The sequence below is a fragment of the Monopterus albus genome, unplaced genomic scaffold (genome assembly GCF_001952655.1).
Source record: "Monopterus albus unplaced genomic scaffold, M_albus_1.0 scaffold201.1, whole genome shotgun sequence".
In the NCBI taxonomy this organism is placed as follows: Eukaryota; Metazoa; Chordata; class Actinopteri; order Synbranchiformes; family Synbranchidae; genus Monopterus; species Monopterus albus.
In genome coordinates this window covers 82,516-89,579 of record NW_018128081.1, presented here as the reverse complement: position 1 = coordinate 89,579, position 7,064 = coordinate 82,516, and positions in this window count along the sequence as shown.

Below are 7,064 nucleotides of genomic sequence, written 5' to 3'. Positions count from 1 at the left end.
AAACGTTCGGAGGCCAATGCACAATCACTGTAGTTACCAGTGTCGTAAAATAGCGAAATACATGTAATTAAACTAATATTTCAACTACATTTTGCAGTAGTTTAACTCAGGATCTTCCCCATGTAATTCCACCTGTACTGTTCACATGCATAATTCCACACTCAGTGCTGAATATTTACACTTCACGGCTCCCACGTAGCATATATTCGCTCTACATTATATTGTGAGATGGCTCGTGTGCCATATAAACAAGAGATTTTGTTCTGACAAGTAAAAAGATAGGCCTGTTATTTAGACCAGTGTTTAAGCTGTTTATACTGTCTACAAAGGAACAAGCCGAAGATGGTTTAGTTGTTAAGGCTGTACAAATCAGATGTTACTAAATTGAACAGAAAAGCAACTGGCTTGTTTTTTAGACTGGTGTTCAAATAAATCAAGCAATCTATAAAGGTGCAAGTAAAATATTTTTTCTTTACTGTTTTAGTTGTAGTCACATAATATAAAATCCAGAGTTGTTTCCAACTAAATATAACATTCCTTGCAATTTTGTCCTTCTGAAGAGTCCAGTTTCAGTTCATAAAAAGATGACTGTGGTTCAGTGGGTTGAGCAGTCATCTCTCAACCGGAGGGTCGGAGGTTCAAATCACAGTGCCTGCAGTCCACATGTCGAAGTGTCCTTGGGCAAGACACTGAACCCCCAAGTTGCCCCCAATGGTTAGAGCCATCGGTTTGAGTTGGCACTACAGATGGCTGCCTCAGTTCTGTACCGGAAACAAATTCCTTGTGTGTAACTCAGCCAAATAAAGGTGATTATTAGCTAACTTTAAAAAGTGGTAATGTCAGTGTTGTGTTTTAGCTTGTTCCACTTCTGAAACATAATAATGGAACGGTATTTATTTAATTGATTGATTGATGTAAGACTCCACTAGCTATGACACATAGCTACACAATCTGAAAAAAACACAAAATTATAGGAATTTTCTCCTTAGCTATTTTGAATTGCCCTTAGAAGGACAGCCCCAGTTCTTATATTATCACCATTATCTCGTAGTGAAGGAACTTGGTCCAACCCTATATTACATCTTCTCGGGCTTGCTAGCTGCTCATTTCCACAGATGCTGTCTTTGCATTCTTTTGTCTTTCTCCCTCTATCTTTCTTTCACACTGCTTTTTCTGTGACATTAATTACAATGAGGAGCAAGGGTTGGCACTCACTGTTACAGCATTACGACCGGCATATTCAGTAAATACACGACCTGATGAAGTGTCCTCATCAAACTACACTGTGATTTATCATTTATTACTGCCACAATACTCAGTCTGATAACCCTTATTCTACACCATTTACTGCCACAACATACTGTATGTCTCACATGCAGGCAGAGACGTGCCATTTCTACTGATGCAAGCTCGATGTGTGTGGATAGTATATTGCACAAAATATTATATAGCATGGTTATATGAAAAGCAACATTATGCACATGAGTGAGCTTTTCCAAATCTAAAAACACATAAGTGTGTGGTTTATAGTCTGAGCACAGATATGGCAGGAGAGTCTCTTTCTCCCTTAGGCCTTGAATCACCTGCCATCCACAAAGTCACTGTCCATCCCACAGGAAAACAGTCATTATGGGCTGTCATTACATTTGACTGCAGCTTTCTCCATAACCTTGAAATACTGTTCATTCAGCCAAAAACACTTCAGTCCAGCAGGAGAGCAGGGTCAATTGAAGCAGTGGCGACCAATTCCTTTCTCCTAAAGGCATCGCAATTGGTGCTTTTTTGGTTGTTTGTTTGTTTGCTTTTTTTTTTTTTCCACAGACTGTTACAAGGACAAACACGGGTATATAGCATGGGAGCATAAAGAGGTGGGTGTAACTATGTGCACTGAGAGAATAAGACCTCAAACAAAAATGATGCCCAGAGAAAGATCCTGCAGAGTCAGCACCCTTAATGATGTACATAAAGATGGTAAAGGACACAACCAAAGAAATCAGTGCTATTTTCTAATCTCTGCAGTGTATAGGCAAGCAGAAGTCAAAAAGAGGGGCCAGTTTGTGATGTGATGTGCTCTTGTTTGCAATAATTATTTGGGAGGACTGGGGATCAGCTGGAACATAAAACCTACACATTTTCAAGGCACCATTGCAGAGTTTCTCTTCCAATAAACAATTTCCTGCTTAATTTTCATACTTACAACAGCCTCTCAGCTACTGCCAATTCAAAATATGCATAGTATTCAAAATTAATCACACATTTTTTATGTAGTAGCAAATAACATTAACACATTTCCACACCACTCTGCAATGCTGACCTCTAATAATAAACCTAATCTGCATTTTTCTGCTGGTTCATTTGTAAAGGAAAGTATAGCGAAAATACAGCAGGGAGCAACTGATGTCTAGGGAAACAAATCACAGAGGAGGGGAGCTGTAGCTAATTTCAGACCTTGTATTTTTCTGTCATGCATGGCTAATTCACGTTTCACACTGGTACCATGAAATGTGCACCCTGTGGTCTTCTACAGCCCCCCCTTTTCAGGGGTCTTAAGTGGTGGACGCTGAGCTATCTTTATGTGGGAAAGCCTTGCAAATCCATATTATGGTTTGCTTTCATACAGCACTAATTTAGAGAGAGAGCCTGATAAAGGAGACAGTAGTGGCAGCTCCATTTGGATTTGTTACCCTTGACTAGCTCTGAGATATAAATGACTACTCACCCCCACTGTCTACTGTGCCTTTTCTGATCTTTCTCCAATTGTAATTTAATACATTTGACATAATTTTCCAGTTGGCTGAAAAGATTCTGTAAGAAATAGCTAGCATAGCACAGAACAACAAAGCGGACCAGAGGCACATGTTGGATGGATTGGAGACGGAATGCAACCAGAACCAGTGGAATCACAGCCACTGACTAGACTAGCGGCAATCAGCCCTGCAAAGGGAATACAATGCAGCCGCATCCAGTGGAAATTAGGGGTCATAGTTAAGGTGTTAGGTTCTAAACACAGGTGGCTCTTAAATATACTATAGGCTTACCATTTTGCACCACTAGCAAGCTAGCTGTTTGTCTTGTTTTCATAGGGGCTAACTGTCTCCATACATCTCCAGCTCCTGCGTTTTTGTTATATGAATTTCTCTAAAATACATAATAAGTCAAGATGTTTTGAACTAATGATATTACCAAGGTTGCATGTGCCAACATTATATCATTAAATACCAACTCCACAAGGTGGAACAAACCCTGAATATCACAGCTGTGTTCCTTCTTCCTCAGGAGACGTTGCCAGCTGATCTCCTCCCAGTTGTGTGTGGAGCACAGCTACACATCCTACCTCCTGTCTCCTTCACCTGTCGAAAACAGTTAGTATGGAGTGGCCCCTTTGCACCACCCGCTACTGAAACATGTCATCTGGTTGCTGTGGAGAATGAAACTGCCCCTATAAGTGAACCTCACCGGCACTTATTATGGTAATGAGGTCCATTTCAGAACACTGACTGCCTGTGGTGGGATAGTTAAGGGTAAGGTTGAAAGAGCATGGGTAGAGAGTGGTGAACGGAAGAAATGAAGATGGAATGGAAGTGTAGACAACTGGGAAGTGGACTGCTTCAGGGAATCTCCATGCATAAAGATGAAAGCGTAGGGGCCAACGTTTCTCCAACAAATCAATCAGACAGGGGGTTGGAGGGATTGGAGGACACAGCTGGCCTGGCTCCTCAAATGTGACAGGAATATGTCCCACATATAACTCTGTGTGCATCTACAGATTTATATCCACTGACATACAGAGAGACAAATCACACACTCCAACAGAAACATACATACAAACACCATCCACCAGATTCCACCTGAATATGTCCTGAAAATGCAGGCAAAGTGTGAAATGAAGCAAAAGGGAATTTGCACTGACTACTGGATAAAAGAAGGTGGTCTCAGTGATTATGCCCAAAATCGTTTCTCTCTGATGTGTTAATGGTATAATCCAAGCAGGATTACACCATCAACTCCAGATGCACTATGTTGTTTTTCCTAGTTTAATATATAGAGTCCCAAGTGATACATTTTCTACAGCAGATTCTTCAAGTTACCTTATTTCCCTATGACCCCCACATGCAGTATGCCTTTCACCCGGTTTTCAGTCACTTCTCGAACTGAATTGTGTTACCTTTACTGCACATCAAACGGAGCAGAAAATTAAGATGAACAGTGGATGCTCAAACTTGCCTTTCAAATCCTTTGCTTCACTTTGAGGGCTCTGTCTCAAATGTGAAACAATGCATATCTCTACTAATGGATAAGCTCCTGCTGCTGCTCACTATCACCACTCTTCCTTGAGCGACATGCTCTGGAAATTAGCCCTGCGCACTGCTGCTCATGCTAACACTGCCTGTATCTCCCCTTCCTCTTCTCAAGGTCACATCAGCACCAAGGCGCTGAGTCCCAGTGTGTGAAGGCATGAACACAGCATGAAATGGGGTTTATCAGAGAGCAATTTTGCTTACTTATTTATTTGGATACACGCAGCAGGATGAGTGACTACATGAAAAAGTCTGTCAATGTCTACTCAGAGCATGCTAATTAGCTCCCATTCCAAATGACAAAGCAATTAGGAAATTAATGAATTCGTCTCTGAACTGGGAGGCCAATGATGGCCCTGCTGGTGCTGATGGAAGTCCACCGCCCTCCTAGGACCCTGAATGGGATTTCCACTGTGCAAGCTGGAAAAAGTCCAAATACAGAATGGGGACTAATATCTCAGACAGCTCGCCTGCTGATGTAAAGAGGCCATGACTGGCCGCTGCTGGCTCCCCCTCTCTCTCACTCACTCTCTGTTAATGCTTTCTCTGGCACCCACACAGAACTGAGCACATGCACACTTGTATAAAAAACCCTACAAAGATACAGCATCATCTTGCATTTTCAATGTCTGTCTCTTTCTCATGCAAAACAGACGCAGTGTAGTCAAGCTCAGAGTCACAGAAACACCTGCAGGCACCTTATGTGCTTGGATTTGTGTGTAAATGTGTGTGTATAAGATTGACAACTCAGCTTTGAGTGGTGCTGCCATCTAGTGGTGAATACATGAACCGAAGCGCACTGCACCCGATATATAGTATGTGACACGGTCCATTCATCAGAAAATAAGCTGATGGATGAACATTGCTTAATTATGATAGCATACCTGTATTACAGACTGCATGGAATACATTTACACTGTATCCAGTTTTGCTAATAGATTGTTTGGTCACATAACTCACAACCTCAAGTACAAAACAAAGAGTATAGGCATAAACTTTAAACTTTATTGCCAAGTATTATCAAAAAAACAAGGAATTTGACTCCAGCCCAATGGCCCCCGATGTGCACAGCAATAAAAAAAACTAAATAAATACAAAATATATATAAGTTAAAAAGCACAAGTTAAAAGAGCAAACATAGACTAGCTGTTCAAGAGTGTAATAGCCCAGGGGATAAAAACTGTCTCTGTTTCTAGTTGTCTTGGCATACAGTGACCTGTAGCACTGTCCAGAGGGGAGGAGTTCAAACAGTTTGTGTCGCGGATGTGAGTGGTCTGCAGAAATCTTCTCTGCCCTCCTTTTGACCCATGAGGTGTACAAGTCCTCCATGGAGGGCAGGCTGGCACAGATGATTTTCTCCACAGTTCTGACTGTCCACTGGAGTCTGTACTTGTCCTGTTTGGTTGCTGAGCCAAACCAGACATAGATGGAAGTACAGAGAACAGACTTGATGATTTCCCTATAGAACTGATTTAGCAGCTCCTGAGGCAGGTTGAACTTCCTGAGCTGATGCAGGAAGTTCATCCTCTGCTGTACCTTTTTAATGATGGCCCTGATGTTGGTTGTCCACTTCAAGTCCCAAGAGACTGTGGAGCTCAGAAACTTGTAGGACTCTACGATTGAAACAGTGAGCAGAGTATAGTGAGCGGAGATTTTGGATTTTAGGAGGAGCTCCCCCACCCTATCATCTCCACTGTCTTCCGTGTGTTCAGTTCAAGGTTGTTATGACCACACCATGGGACCAGCTGCTCAACCTCCCATCTGTAGGCTGACTCGTCACTGTCTGGAATGAGGCCGATGACTGTTGTGTCATCTGCGAACTTCAGGATTTTTACAGAGGGGTTTCCTGAGGTGCAGCCATTGGTATAGAGGGAGAACAACAGTGGGGAGAGCACACATCCCTGGGGGGCACCTGTGCTGATAGACCAGGTGCTGGATGTAGTTTTCCCCAGTCTCACCTGCTGCTTCCTGTCTGTCAGAGAGCTAGTAATCCATTGACAGGTGGGGGCAGGCACAGTGAGCTGGGTAAGTTTAGAGTAGAGGATGTCTGGGATGATGGTGCTGAATGCCAAACTGAAGTCCACAAACCAGATCTGAGCATAGGTCCCTGGTGAGTCTAGATGGTGCAGGATGTAATGCAGTGCCATGGGTCTGTGATTGCCTTCAGGTGGGCCAATACCAGTCTCTCAAAACACTTCATGACTACAGATGTCAGGGAGACAGGTTCAGTTCCCTGATGGAGGGTTTCTTGGGAACTCGGATGATGGTGGAGTGTTTAAAACAGGAGGAAACTACACAAGGCTCCAGTGATCTATTGAAGATCTGTGTGATGATTGGAGCCAACTGGTCATCTTGGACTTACAGACAGGATGGTGTCACATTGTCTGGGCTGGTAACCTTTCTGATCTTTTGTTTTCTGAAAAAGGCAAAACACATCTCTTTCTCTTTCACAGATCCTCAGAGGTGGTGGGCTGATGGGGGAGAAGTGGTCCTAGAGGAAGCAACTACTGGTTGCGGGTCCAAGATGAGGTGAGAGAGAGGTATAGAGAGTTCTGCCTCTCAAAGGTAGCTCACCACAGCAGGGGGTGGGGGGTGTCTCATGTACTCAGTGATGTCCCATAGGCTCCTCCACACTGATGACAGCTCATTGGCCCGACAGATTTTTCGGCCTTTCTGAGTAGCTACTCGTCCTTTTTGCTACTCTGATCTCCTTTGTCATTGTGTTTCTAGCCTGGTTATACAGAGTCCTATCCCCACTCCTATAGG